Genomic DNA, 15,000 nt, shown 5'->3' with positions numbered 1-15,000 from the left:
AATTAGTTTTAATTTTCTTTTCCCTGATCGCTAAGGAGGTTGATCATGACCTTAAGTGTCTTTTGGCCATTTGAATTTCTTCTGTTGAGAATTTTCTGTTCAGTTCGGTGCCCCATTTTTTAATTGGGTTAATTAGCATTTTAAAGTCTAGTTTCTTGAGTTCTTTATATATTTTGGAGATCAGACTTTTGTCTGTTGCAGGGTTGGTGAAGATCTTCTCCCAGTCAATGTGTTGCCTTTTTAAGCTGGAATAGTACTAGAAGTTCACTTCACAGAAAAATATTGTATATGAAAGCATGGAGTATAATGACATTTTCAAAGTCCTGAAGTGAATAAAATGACATCCAATATTACCATATACAGAATCTTTAAAATCTAGAAATAAATGACAGTTTAAAACTTTCCTGCATAAATAAAAGATGTGGGATTTTTGTTTCATTTTAGGCTTTTCCCCTTTTATTGAAAATAGATTATTTTCTCATCCACTGTATCTTTATTACAGTTTTGCCACCATGTGCTCCTCCTAGTTCCTTACCATCTCCTCTTCCATCAGGATCCATTATTTTTCTTCTAATCAGATCAATTTTATAAAAATTCTACAGGAATAAAGAAAATCATATTAATGGGCAATGTGTAGCATATGAAGTCACAGAAACTATATAGTAATAGAAGTGTGTTGTCAAGGTAAGACTACCCTAACCATTGTAACCGTGATGAATTTATTTTCTATTATAGTAACTGTGGTAATTGACTGAGACCTTTACAAAATAAAATGAATACATTAGAGACTCAAAACTGAGGAATATGATTCAAACAAATACTGAAGACTTTTAATTTGCAATCAATGTAAAGTTTTCAACTTCAAGCATCATAAAAGATTTATGGTAATCACAAAGAAATATCCTATGATACATACAACATCAACAAAAACAAAACAAAAAGCACACTGCGACATGGCATTTTTTTCAGAAATGCTAATGGAAGATAATAAGAAGAAACAAGCTAAAATCATTAGAGAAAAAGCAACAAAAAGAAGTAGTAAAACACTGTGTATTAATAATGATACTGGATGTATACAAATGAAATTTGCTAGTTACAAAGCAAGGAATGATTGAATTAAGTTTGAAAAGGACCAAATATATGCTACAACAGAACTCCTACAAGAAACTCAGCTGACTCTTCATGGCTGTTGAAACCATGGATCCTAGAGCAAAACTGACTATTGGTACATTCCTAAAGCAGTATATGTAACTGTTTTCTAAACACCTCCCCTTAAGAACTAATGGAGTTAATAAATCAAATGGACTTAACAGACATCTATAGAACATTCCACCAAAATAGGAAAGAATATACCTTTTTCTTAGCATCTCATGGAACCTTCTCAAAAATTCTCTTACAAGGTCATACACATCGACTGCGAGGAAGACACCTGCAATGGCTGTCCCTCTGATTCGGGCCTTTTTGGTCATTGCCAGAGCAGTGCCTTCAAAGACATTCTTCACCTGACTAGCTTGTTGGGCAGAGATTCTTCTAGCAGTCATGAGGAGCTTGGCATCTGCCACTAAGTGAGGGTTGGCTCTGGCTACCCCAGTGGCACGGATGTTTTGTCTCAAGGTTTTCAATTGTTTGAAGACATTATAGAAGCCTCTAGAAAGTGTGTTGACAATCTTCTTCAGGATAGGAACCTTCTTCTTAGTATCCATGGTGTCTGACAACAGGCGCTTGGCTTCGGCTTCATCTGACCACTTGCTTGTTCCAGAAGGCTTTTTATACGTGAATTGAAGGCACAACACATTCCCTAGCATTGCTGACTCCATTCATGCCCCAATGGCAGATGCTGAATACTCTGGCTATCAAATGCCATATGCTCTTTGCCATTTAGGCTCTTCCATGCTGACCTCTAACCTCATTCTTTTTCTTCCCGAGTATTGAGGAAACCCTTCATCCAGGAAGTCATTAAGTATCTGCAGGACTCAGCAAGCAGAAGAGACCTGCAGTGATGGAGATAGAGACAAGACGCTTGGAAGGTGTTGGTGGCAGAGGCTGAATTGTCCAGAGATGAGGAAGCTGCACTGCATAAGGCTCTGGAGCAGCTCCCAGTCGTGGAGGGCAAAGAACGGCTTCAAAAAGAACTGCAGGACAGGAAAAGGTTTGTGGAAGAATTTCCTCAGTTGAAAACGATAGAGGGAAACATCAGGAAGCTCCGAGCTCTGGCTGACCACGTTGACCAGGTGCACAAGGGCTGCACCATCTCCAACGTGGTGACCAACACCCCTAGCGTTGTCTCTGGAGTCCTGGGCATCATGGGTCTAGCTCTGGCACCTGTGACAGCAGGGGGCAGTTTGCTGCTCTCAGCCACAGGGGTGGGGCTGGGGGCAGTGGCTCCTGTGACTGGTGCTGCCACTGTAGTTGTGGAAGAAACAAGCAAGTGGTCATATGAAGCTGAAGCCAAGCGCCTGTTCTCAAAAATTGATCACATACTCGGTAACAAAGCAAACTTCCACAGATGCAAAAAAAAAAAAAAAAAATTAGTAATCACCTGTGTCTTATCGGATCACCATGGAATAAAGTTAGAATTTAAAAGCAATTCTACCCCAAGAAAGCCTACAAACTCATGGAAACTGAATAGTCAACTACTGAACCACCCCCGGGTCAGGGAAGAAATAAAGAAAGAAATTAAATTCTTCCTTGAATTCAACGAAAATAAAGACACAACATACCCAAACCTATGTGACACTATGAGAGCAGTGCTAAGAGGAAAGTTCACAGCACTAAGTGCCCACATTTTAAAATAGAGAAAGCACAGCTGAAAACTCTAGAAAAAAAAAAGAAGAAGCAGCCTTACCCAGGAGGAGTAGAAGACTGGAAATAATCAAACTGAGGGCTGATATCAACAAAATAGAAACACAGAAAACAAATCAGAGAATCAAAGAAACAAAGAGCTGGTACTTTGAAAAAATCAACAAGATTGACAAGCCCCTATCCAAACTAATCAAAAAGCAGAGAGAGAACACACAATTTAACAAGATCATAAATGAAACAGGGACATAACAACAAACACTGAGGAAATTCAGAGAATCTTTAGGTCTTACTAAAAAGGCCTATATGCCACAAAGTTGGAAAATGTAAAAGAAATGGACTTGTTTTTAGATAAATACAATATACCAAAATTAAATCAAGACCAGGTGAACAATTTAAATAGACCTATAAGTCGTGAGGAAATAGAAGCTGACATAAAAAGCTCCCAACCAGAAAAAAAAAAGCCCAGGAGTTTTCATTCCTTATAAAGAGACACTTCTTTATGCAACAGATTGAGGTCATTACAGAAAGCCACAACTGGTCAAACTTCAGAGAAAAAATGGTGGCTGGATATCCATCTCCAGTTGAGAAACTACCCAATAGCTAATGGTCAGGGAACTCCAAGAAAAAGGGATCAGAAACATTGTAAGAGCAAGAGCATCAAAAATATGCTATGAGATAATGCCTTCCAATATAATAGACACAACAAGATCTGCAGTATATAAACACTAACTGACATATCAACTTGGCAGGAAAAAATCTTATAAGAACCCATCTCTAGGATCCGTAGGCAATAGATTGCTTCTAGGACAAGGATAATCAGACTCCTACAGGGAGGAATCCTCTGATAGGTTATAAAATTAATGTGTGCATGTGTGTGTGTGTGTAACAATAACATTTTTTTTAATTCATGAAATTTGAGAGGAAGTATGACAGAAACATGACAGGGTATGGAGAAAGGAAAGGATAGCTATAATTCAAGTACAATATTATCGTTGTTTTCTTCCTTTGTCGATCGATATATGTCTCTCTTAGAGTGTTTTTTGTTGTGTAGGTTCTCTTGGGTTGTGGACTGTCGACTGTTTTTTTTATTGCTTTACGAGATCTCCTAAGTAAATTGGGAGCATGGAGTTCATGGTAGAGGTTAGAAGGAGAGAGGGGAGGAAGGGAGAGGAACAGAGAAAAATGTATAGAACAATAAAAATAATAAGAAAAATATAATATTATGTTTGAAAATTTCAAATAACAAAAATTTAAAAAGAAAAATATATAGACTGCCTCCCATTTCCCTCCCCCTACCCCAATCAAGTCCTGAAGAGCAATCAGGGTTCCATGCCCTGTGGGAAGTCCGAGGACCACCCACCTCCATCCAGGTCTAGTAAGGTGAGCATCCAAACTGCCTAGGTTCCCACAAAGCCTGTATGTGAAGTAGGATCAAAAACCCATTGCCATTGTTCTTGAGTTCTCAGTAGTCCTCATTGTCCACTATGTTCAGCGAGTCCGTTTTTTTTTTTCCCATGCTTTTTCAGATCCAGGCCAGCTGGCTTTGGTGAGTTCCGGTTAGAACATCCCCATTGTCTCAGTGTGTGAGTGTTGCAGGAGGTCCTTCCACTCCTCCAGCCAATAGCCGCTGAGATACCAGCCCATTGGGGCATGGTCTCTCTCCCTTTAAAAAAGCAGCTACTTCCCTTCTCGCTCTCTTTGCTTCCTGCTCCACTTCCGGCGACTACACTTCTTCCTGACTGTACAGAGGGCTCTTGTCTGGGATGGTGATCTATAAGCGTTTTCCCCTTTAAATAAATACCATCCTATTAATCATAATAACCCTATTAACCAAACTGGTGTGGGATTGTTTATGACTTATGCCTTCATGTGGGTGCACCCCTCACAGTCCAGAGTTCCTTGCTCATGCTCTCTCTCCTTCTGTTCCTGATTTGGACCTTGAGATTTGGAGGCGGTGGCGGGGAAGAGGCAGAAATCTTAAATAAATAAATAAATAAATAAATAAACAAACAAACAAATAATAAAAATATATAGACTGTAAATAAAAAGGAACTCGAAAAGACTGCATGGAAGTAAAACCAAAGAAAGCAGTGAGAGGTCTACTACATATAGAACCTTCATCTGGCGAGGGATGGAGATAGAGACAGAGTTCCACATTGGAGCACTGGACTGAGCTCCCAAAGCCCAGATGAAGAGCAGAAGGAGGGAAAACATGACCAAGGAAGTCAGGACCATGAGGGGTATGTCCACCCATGGAGATGGTGAGACTGATCTAATAGGAGCTCACCAAGGCAAGCTGGACTGGGTCTGAATGAGCATGTGATCAAACCTGACTCTCTGAATGTGGCTGACAATGAGGGCGGACTGAGAAGCCAATGATAATGACACTGGCTTTTGATTCTTCTGTATGTACTGGCTTTTTGGGAGCCTAGTCTCTTTGGATGAACTCCTTCCTAGGATGGAGGGGGGCATGGACTTCCCACAAGGCAGGGCTCCCTGACTTCTATTAGGACTGGAGAGCCAGAGGGATGGGGAGGGGGAGGAGTGGGAGGGAAATGAGAGGATGGGAGGAGGTGGAAATTTAAAATAAAAAAAATATTTTTTGAGTTCAAAATATAAAGGTGAAAAAAAGAAGTTTTTATATATTGATAAACTAATCAATTCATCATCTGAGTATAAAAATAATTTAATAATTACATATAAAAGAATCTACATATAGAAAGCCAATATTCATATATCTATAGGGGTAAATTAACTGCAATTAAAAATTGAGAAATTTACAGAAATCATTATGAACTCAAGTATTTGCTTTTATGAGTTCTATTCAACATTGGACTGATAAATTCTAGTGTCATCAATTTTGAAGGATAAAATAAATGGTAAAATGACTGAAAGTCAAGAGATACTGGCAGTCCCATATTTACCACAGAACTATTTACAATAACCACATAATAGAATGAACCTATGTGTCATTAACATATGAAAAAATGTGTTGTGTATATACAATGAAGCTTCATTTAACCATAATAAAGAATAAAATTATGTCATCATTTGAAAGAGAATATATGCAAGTAGATATTTTATTTAAAATATAAGAGGTGGAAATAAAAATATCACATTTATTCTCAGATAAAAATCCTTGAAAATTATATATATATATATATATGAAAATAATGTAAGAATTTCATATTTGATAATATTTGGGAAATCATGATAGAAAAATGTCAAAGGGAGGATGGGGAGACAGAGCTGACAATAGAGGTATGATAAATTTATATGATACAGTTACCCATTAATAAAATGTCTATCTTTTTTATTTTGTTTTACTGAACAAAGTCTCACCATGCAGTCTTGGAGCTTATTATGTAGTCCAGGCTGTACTTGAGCTTATAGAAATTATAGTAATTTTCTAGTCTCAAGCTCCTAAGTGGCAGAATTGCATGTATGGACCTCTTTGCCAAACACAAATGAAAAATATCTTAATGAAATATATAATGATGTAAAATAATCACAGGCTAACACAATCTGAAAAAGAAGAAAAGATAAAATTCTCTATAAACAAGTTTCAAAATTATATATATATATATATATATATATATATATAATCACAACATTTCATGAGTGAATTAATGTGATTTCTACTCAGCTGAAGGGTATAAAAACAATATGCAATACCCAGGCTTAAACCTGTACACTAAAAATTAAACCTACAAAAATTAAGAAAAATTAATTCATAATAGTATTAAAAAGTAAAAGTTAAAATTACTTATTATTTGAGAAGTTAATAAATATATACAATACCCATTGCTTATTATTATAGGGAGCCCACCAGATGAGACTATTCAGCCATAGATTATAACCAATTGAAAGTCTTCATTTCAGCCGGGCGGTGGTGGCGCAAGCCTTTAATCCCAGCACTTGGAAGTCAGAGGCAGGCGGATCTCTGTGAGTTCGAGACCAGCCTGGTTTACAGAGCTAGTTCCAGGACAGGCTCCAAAAACCACAGAGAAACCCTGTCTCGAAAAACCAAAAAAAAAAAAAGAAAGTCTTCATTTCAGCCAACTGGGACTACACTCAGGTATTTGAACCTAAGAACCTAAGATCCCTAAGCATTTAGGCAAATAGGGCTTTTAAAGATGAAAGCCACATTCCATTATCTTGTTTGGCAGCTACAGAGGGAGGTTTGTTCAAGGGAAAAGTTTAATATAAGTTATGATAAATTAGCAGGGGCATCTTGGCTTCTGGTCCTAGAATAGAATTTGGTAATTTTCTACAGTATTCTACCAGGATCAGATAAAATACTAATTATACCTTGATTGGCCTCAGATGGAGGAACCTCTGCACTGTCTTGCCCTGTTACACAAGTAGCCCCTACAAACTCCTCTATCCTCTATCCAAACTGGATTGCTGACATAGCCTTCTCCAAACTTCCAAACTTAGACTTCATGGTTTCTTTCTTTCTTTCTTTCTTTCTTTCTTTCTTTCTTTCTTTCTTTCTTTCTTTCTTTCTTTCTTTCTTTCTTTCTTTCTTTCTTTCTTTCTTTCTTTCTTTCTTTCTTTCTTTCTTTCTTTCTTTTTTCTTCTTCTTCTTCTTCTTCTTCTTCTTCTTCTTCTTCTTCTTCTTCTTCTTCTTCTCCTCCTCCTCCTCCTCCTCCTCCTCCTTCTCATTTCCTCTCCCTCTCCCTCCCCCTAACCCCCTCCCCTTCTTCTTCTTCTTCTTCTTCTTCTTCTTCTTCTTCTTCTTCTTCTTCTTCTTCTTCTTCTTCTTCTTCTTCTTCTTCTTCTTCTTCTTCTTCTTCTTCTTCTTCTCCTTCTCCTTCTCCTTCTCCTTCTCCTTCTCCTTCTCCTTCTCCTTCTCCTTCTCCTTCTCCTTCTCCTTCTCCTTCTCCTTCTCCTTCTCCTTCTCCTTCTCCTTCTCCTTCTCCTTCTCCTTCTCCTCCTCCTCCTCCTTCTCCTCCTTCTCCTGCCCTCTCCCTGTCCCTCCCCTTCCCTTCTTCTTCTTCTTCTTCTTCTTCTTCTTCTTCTTCTTCTTCTTCTTCTTCTTCTTCTTCTTCTTCTTCTTCTTCTTCTTCTTCTTCTTCTTCTTTTTCCTCTCCTTCCTTGCCTACTTTTCCTCCTCCTCCTCTTCCTTCTTTTTCTCCTTTTTTGTCCTCTTTTTCCTCATCCTCCTTCTACTGCTCCTTCTCATGCTCCCTGTCCTCCCCTTATTCCTCCTCTTCCTTCTTTGTCTTCTTCTTCTTTTGTTCCTCCTTTTTGTCTTCATCCTTCTCTCCCCTTTTCCTGATATCCATTCATCCTCCCCCTCCTCTTCTTCATCTTGGTCTTTGTCTTTGTCTTCATCTTCCTATTCTTCTGTCTCCTTCCCTCTGAGTTCAACAAAGGTTGCTTGAATAGACATTGGTGTTGGTACATAAAATGGGGCATCTTAAACAACAAACAGAACAAATACCCTGAAAAGCATGTCTCAAAAAGTTGCAAGGGACTATTGGAATGATGACATAAATACATGGAAAGACATCTGTATTGTTGTGTAGTGCTTTTCTACAAGATTAAAACTTGTCATCTTCAAAGAAATATGTTCATAAATGTAAGACAATGTGGTGAAGATGGAAACAGATTCTTTAGTGCTATTATGATCCAATATAGTTACTCCTGTGGTACCAGCATGTTTTAAGCCAAAATAGATAGGTTGATCTTAAAATTGGTGTAGAATGTCAAAAGATGGATAAGAATCAAAGCAGCATTCTAAATGAAGCTATCGGAATATTCCCATTTACAGTTTTTAAAAATACTATAGTAATAAGGAGTGATACTTTTACAAGTATAACCATATACATGAATGAGATATTGAAAATCTAGAAGTACCTACACTAAGACTACCCACCCAGAGCAGTGAGTGCCTGCATACCAGGCAGGCCTCAAGGTCCCCTGCAAGGGAGCCCGGGCACCTTCAGCTTGTGCTGCAGGGTCTCCTGTGCTCCACAGGTTCCCGCCCTGCCTGGCATGTTCTTCCTTTTGTCCCTGGCTCATTGGGATACCAGGCGCCCCTGTTTAGGTGCTGAGGAGTTCCATCTGGACAGGTGAGTGTGTGCTATCCAGGGGCGGATAGTCCCGGAAGAGAGCACAAACCCCCTTCCCCAGCTCCTGCTTCTGGGCTGTCTTTCTTTCACACGAACCAGCTCCCCAGCTCCCCACCAAGCCTGCCCTGCTGTCTGCTAGGTCCTTTGCTCAAGAACAGTTCTCCACTCCTACACTAAGACTACCCACCCAGAGCGGTGAGTGCCTGCATACCGGGCAGGCCTCAAGGTCCCCTGCAATGGAGCCTGGGCACCTTCAGCTTGTGCTGCATGGTCTCCTGTGCTCCACTGGACCCTGCCCTGCCTGGCATGTTCTTCCTTTTGTCCCTGGCTCATTGGGCTACCAGGAGTCCTTGTTTAGGTGCTGAGGAGTTCCATCTGGACGGGTGAGTGTGTGCTATCCAGGGACGGATTGTCCTGGAAGAGAGCACAAACCCCCCTCCCCCAGCTCATTCTGCAGGGCTGTCTTTCTTACACAGGACCCGGCCCCCAAGCCTTATTGCAAGGTCCTTTGCTCAGGAACAGTTTCCTGCTCCTACATTAAGACTACCCACCCAGAGCAGTGAGTGCCTGGCCTATCCATCAGGCCTCTAGGACTCCAGCAAGGGAGCGCGAGCACCTTCAGCTTGTGTTGCAGGGTCTCCTGTGCTCTACTCGACCCCGCCCGGCCCCCCAAGTTCCCCCTTTTGTCCGCGGGTCATTGGACTACCAGGCATCCATTTTCAGTGCTGAGGAGTTCCATCTGCACAGAAACGGTTCCTGCTTCTACACTGAGGAGATACATCCAGATAGTCAGTCACAGGAAAGACTGGACCAAGACACCAGGCCTCTCCTGGCACCATTTTAAAGGAAGAGATGGGAAGGTGCCAAGGCAAGAATTCCTCCAACAACCTGAAAGGCAACATGACATCACCAGAATCCAGGGATCCCGAAATAAGAAGAATAGTACACCCTACTCCAGAAGAATTAGGAGAAATCGACTCAAAAGTGAATTATATGAAAATAATAGAAGACCTTAAACAGGAGGTGAAAAACTGCCATAAACAATTAGAGATCACAAACAAAAAGGTAGAGGAAATGAATAAATCGCTCAAAGATACCTAAGAAAACCAAGAGAAACAAGAAAAAGCAATCAAACAGGTAAGGGAAGCGGTTCAAGACTTGAAGAATGAAATGGAGTAATGAAGAAAACACAAACCGAGGGAAGGATGGAGATGGAAAATCTGGGTAAATGAACAGGAACTACAGAGACAAGTACTACCAACAGATTACAAGAGATAGAAGAAAGAATGTCAGACACTGAAGATACCATAGAGAAAATAAACACACTGATCAAAGAAAACAGCAAAACCAACAAATTCTCATCACAAAACATTCAGGAAATCTGGGACACAATAAAAAGACCAAACCTAAGAATAATAGGGGTAGAAGAAGAAGAAGTACAGCTCAACGGTCCAGAAAATATATTTAATAAAATTATAGAAGAAAACTTTCCCAACCTAAAGAAAGATATTACTTTGAAGATTCAAGAAGCATACAGAACACCGAATAGACTGGACCAAAACAAATCTGCTTGCCATATAATAATCAAAACAAAAAACATACAGAATAAAGAAAGAATATTAAGAGCTGCAAAGGAAAAAGGTCAAGTTACTTATAAAGGTAAACCTATCAGACTTACATCTGTCTTCTCTATGGAAACCATTAAAGCCAGAAGGTCCTGGATAGATGTACTGCAGAAATTAGAGACCATGGATGCAAGCCCAGACGACTATACCCAGCCAAGCTTTCATTCACTATAAATGGAGAAAACAAAATTTTCCAGGATAAAAATAAATTTAAACAGCACGTAGCCACAAATCCAGCCTTACAGAAAGTAATAGAACGAAAATCACAACCCAAGGAGTCCAACAATGCACATAATAGCTCAGACATCTATTGACCTTTCACCAGCACATCTCAAAGAAGGGAAACACACAAACTCTAATACCAAAAAAAGAAAAAAATGACCGGAGTTAACAACCACTGTTAATTAATATCACTTAATATCAATGGACTCACCTCACCTATAAAGAACACAGAATAAGAGATTGGATACGAAAACAGGATCCAACATTCTGCTGTTTACAAGAAACACACCTCAACCACAAAGACAGACATCTACTCAGAGTAAAGGGCTGGGAAAAGGTTTATCAAGCAAATGGACCTAAGAAACAAGCAGGTATGGCCATACTAATTTCTAACAAAATTGACTTCAAACTAAAATCAATCAGAAGAGATGGAGACAGACATTTTTTACACATAACAAGAACAATTAATCAGGACAAAGTCTCAATCCTGAATATCTTTGCCCCTAATATAAAAGCACCGACTTACGTAAAAGAAACATTACTAAAACACAAAGCAGTCATCAAACCACACACAGTAGTAGTAGGAGATTTCAACACTACTCTCTCACCAATGGACAGGTCAATCAGACAGAAACCTAACAGAGAAATAAGGGGATTAAGGGAGGTAAGGAATCAAATGGACTTAACAGACATATATAGACCATTTCACCCAAATAGGAAAGAATATACCTTATCTGCAGCTCATGGAACCTTCTCAAAAATTGACCACATACTCGGTAACAAAGCAAACTTAAACAGTTGCAAAAAATATTAGTAATCACCTGTGTCATATCGGATCACCATGGATTAAAGTTAGAATTCAACAACAATGCTACCCCCAGAAAGCCTACAAACTCATGGAAACTGGACAGGCAACTACTGAATCACACCTGGATCAAGGAAGAAATAAAGAAAGAAATTAAAGTCTTTCTTGAATTCAATGAAAATAACGACTCAACATACTGAAACCTATGGGGCACTGTGAAAGCAGTGCTAAGAGGAAAGTTCATAGCACTAAGTCCCCACTTAAAGAAAACAGAGAAAGCACACATTGAAGACCTAACAGCCCAACTGAAAGCTCTAGAAAAAAAAAGAAGCAGACTCACCAAGGAGGAGTAGAAGACTGGAAATAATCAAACTGAGGGCTGAAATCAACAAAATAGAAACACAGAAAACAATCCAAAGAATGAATGAAACAAAAAGCTGGTTCTTAGAGAAAATCAACAAGATTGATAAACTCCTATCCAAACTAATCAAACGGCGGAGAGAGAATATGCAAATTAACAAGATAAACAATGAAAAGGGAGACATTACCACTGACACAGAGGAAATTCAGAAAATCATAGATCTTACTACAAAAGCCTGTATGCCACAAAATTGGCAAATGTTAAAGAAACGAACACTTTTTTAGATAAGTACCATATACCAAAGTTAGACCATGACCAGGTGAACAATCTAAATAGACCTGTTAGTCATAAAGAATTAGAAGTTATTATAAAAAACCTCCCTACCAAAAAAAGCACAGGTCCAGACGGTTTCAATGCAGAATTCTACCAGAAAGTCCAAGAAGACCTAATACCTATACTCCTTAATGTATTTCACAACATAGAAACAGAAAAGAAATTGCCAAATTCCTTCTATGAAGCTACAGTTACCCTGAAACCAAAACCACACAAAGACTCAACCAAGAAAGAGAATTACAGGCCAATCTCACTCATGAACATCAATGCGAAAATCCTCAATAAAATACTGGCAAACCGAATCCAAGAACACATTAGAAAAATTATCCATTATGATCAAGTAGGCTTCATCCTAGGGATGCAGGGCTGGTTCAACATACAAAAATCTATCAATGTAATCCATCATATAAATAAACTGAAAGAAAAAAAACATATGATCATTTCATTAGATGTGGAAAAAGCATTGGCAAAATTCAACATCCCTTTATTATATAGGTCTTAGAGAGATTAGGGATACAAGGGTCATACCTATCTATAATAAAAGCTATTTATAGCAAGCCAACAGCTAACATCAAATTAAATGGAGAGAAACTCAAAGACATCCCACTAAAATCAGGAACACGACAAGGCTGTACACTCTTTCCATACCTCTTTAATATAGTGCTTGAAGTTCTAGCAATAGCAATAAGACAACATAAGGTGATCAAAGGAATTCAGATTGGTAAGGAAGAAATTAAACTTTAATTATTTGCAGATGAAATGAGAGTGTACATAAGCGACCCCAAAAACTCAACCAAAGAACTCCTACAGCTGATAAACACCTTTCGTAATGTGGCAGGATACAAAATCAGTTCAAAAAAATCAGTTGCCCTCCTATACACAAAAGATAAGGAAGCAGAGAGGGAAATCAGAGAAGCATCACCTTTCATGATAGCCACAAATAGCATAAAATATCGTGGGGTAACTCTAACCAACGAAGTGAAGGATCTATTTGACAAGAACTTTAAGCCCTTGAAGAAAGAAATTGAGGAGGATACCAGAAAATGGAAGGATTCCCCTTGCTCTTGGATTGGGAGGATCAACATAGTAAAAATGGCAATTCTACCAAAGGCAATTTATAGATTCAATGCAATCCCCATTAGAATCCCATCGAAATTCTTCAATGATCTTGAGAGGATATTAATCAACTTTATATGGAAAAACAAAAAACCCAGGATAGCCAAATCAATCTTATACAATAAAGGAACTTCTGGAGGCATTACCATCCCTGACTTAGAACTCTATTACAGAGCTTCAGTATTGAAAACAGATTGGTACTGGCATAAAAACAGAGAAGTCGATCAATGGAATAGAGTAGAAGACCCAGATTTTAACCCACAAACCTATGAACACCTGATTTTTGATAAAGGAGCTAAAAGTATTCAATGCTAGAAAGAAAGCATCTTCAACAAATGGTGCTGGCAGAACTGGTTGTCAACCTGTAGAAGAATGAAAATAGATCCTTATCTATCACCATGCACAAAACTCAAGTCCAAATGGATTAAAGACCTCAATATCAGGCTCAACACACTGAACCTGATAGAAGAGAAAGTGGGAAGTACTCTACAACATATGGGCACAGGAGATCACTTCCTACGTATATCCCCAGCAGCACAGACATTAAAGACAACATTGAATAAATGGGACCTCCTGAAACTGAGAAGTTTCTGTAAAGCAAAGGACACTGTCACTAAGATAAAAAGGCAACCTACTGACTGGGAGAAGATTTTCACCAACCCTGCAACAGACAAACGTCTGATCTCCAGAATATATAAAGAACTCAAGAAACTAGACTTTAAAATGCTACTTAACCCAATTAAAAAATGGGGCACCGAACTGAACAGAGAATTCTCAACAGAAGAAATTCAAATGGCCAAAAGACACTTAAGGTCATGCTCAACCTCCTTGGCGATCAGGGAAAAGAAAATTAACACAACTTTGAGATACCATCTTACACCGGCCAGAATGGCTAAAATCATAAACACCAATGATAGCCTTTGATGGAGAGGTTGTGGAGTAAGGGGCACACTCATCCATTGCTGGTGGGTACAAACTTGTGCAACCACTTTGGAAATCAGTGTGGCGATTACTCAGGAAATTCGGGATCAAACTAACTCAAGACCCAGTAATACCACTCTTGGGAATATACCCAAGAGATGCACTATCATATGACAAAAGCATTTGTACAACTATGTTCATAGCAGCATTATGTGTAATAAGCAGAACCTGAAAACAACCTAGATGTCCTTCAATGGAAGAATGGATGAAGAAATTGTGGAATATATGCATATTAGAGTACTACTCAGTGGGAAAAAAACAATGACATCTAGAATTTTGCATGCAAATTGATGGAAATAGAAAACACTATCCTGAGTGTGGTATCCTGTTGTAGTAATAGGGGTGGCGGGTTTGCATCCCCAGCACCCCGGTCGCCTGGCTGGCTAGCTCTAGCTTATGCACCGAAATAAATACATGGAAACTGTATTCTTTTAAACACCACTTGGCCCATTTCTATCTAGCCTCTTCTAGGCTAGCTCTCGCACCTGGACTAGCCCATTTCTAATAATCTGCTGTAGCCCATGAGCTGGTTTACCAGGAATGATCTTAACCTGCATCTGTCTGGAGTGGGAGAATCATGGCAACTCTCTGACTCAGCTTCTTTCTCCAAGCCTTCTGTTCTGTTTTCTCTGCCCACCTATATTTTAACCTATGAGGGCCAGCCAAGCAGTTTCT

General features: G+C 39.1%; 1 pseudogene; it reads left to right on the top strand.

Annotated features, from left to right (window-relative positions):
• The first annotated feature begins 1,916 nt into the window (after positions 1-1,916).
• On the top strand, positions 1,917-10,183 carry LOC121443418 (annotated as a pseudogene).
• The last annotated feature ends 4,817 nt before the right edge of the window (positions 10,184-15,000 follow it).

This window comes from Microtus oregoni, unplaced genomic scaffold (assembly GCF_018167655.1).
Source record: "Microtus oregoni isolate MIOR12 unplaced genomic scaffold, Mior012 000106F_ref0000393, whole genome shotgun sequence".
NCBI classification, from domain to species: Eukaryota; Metazoa; Chordata; class Mammalia; order Rodentia; family Cricetidae; genus Microtus; species Microtus oregoni.
This window is presented reverse-complemented; position numbering and strand designations above follow the sequence as displayed.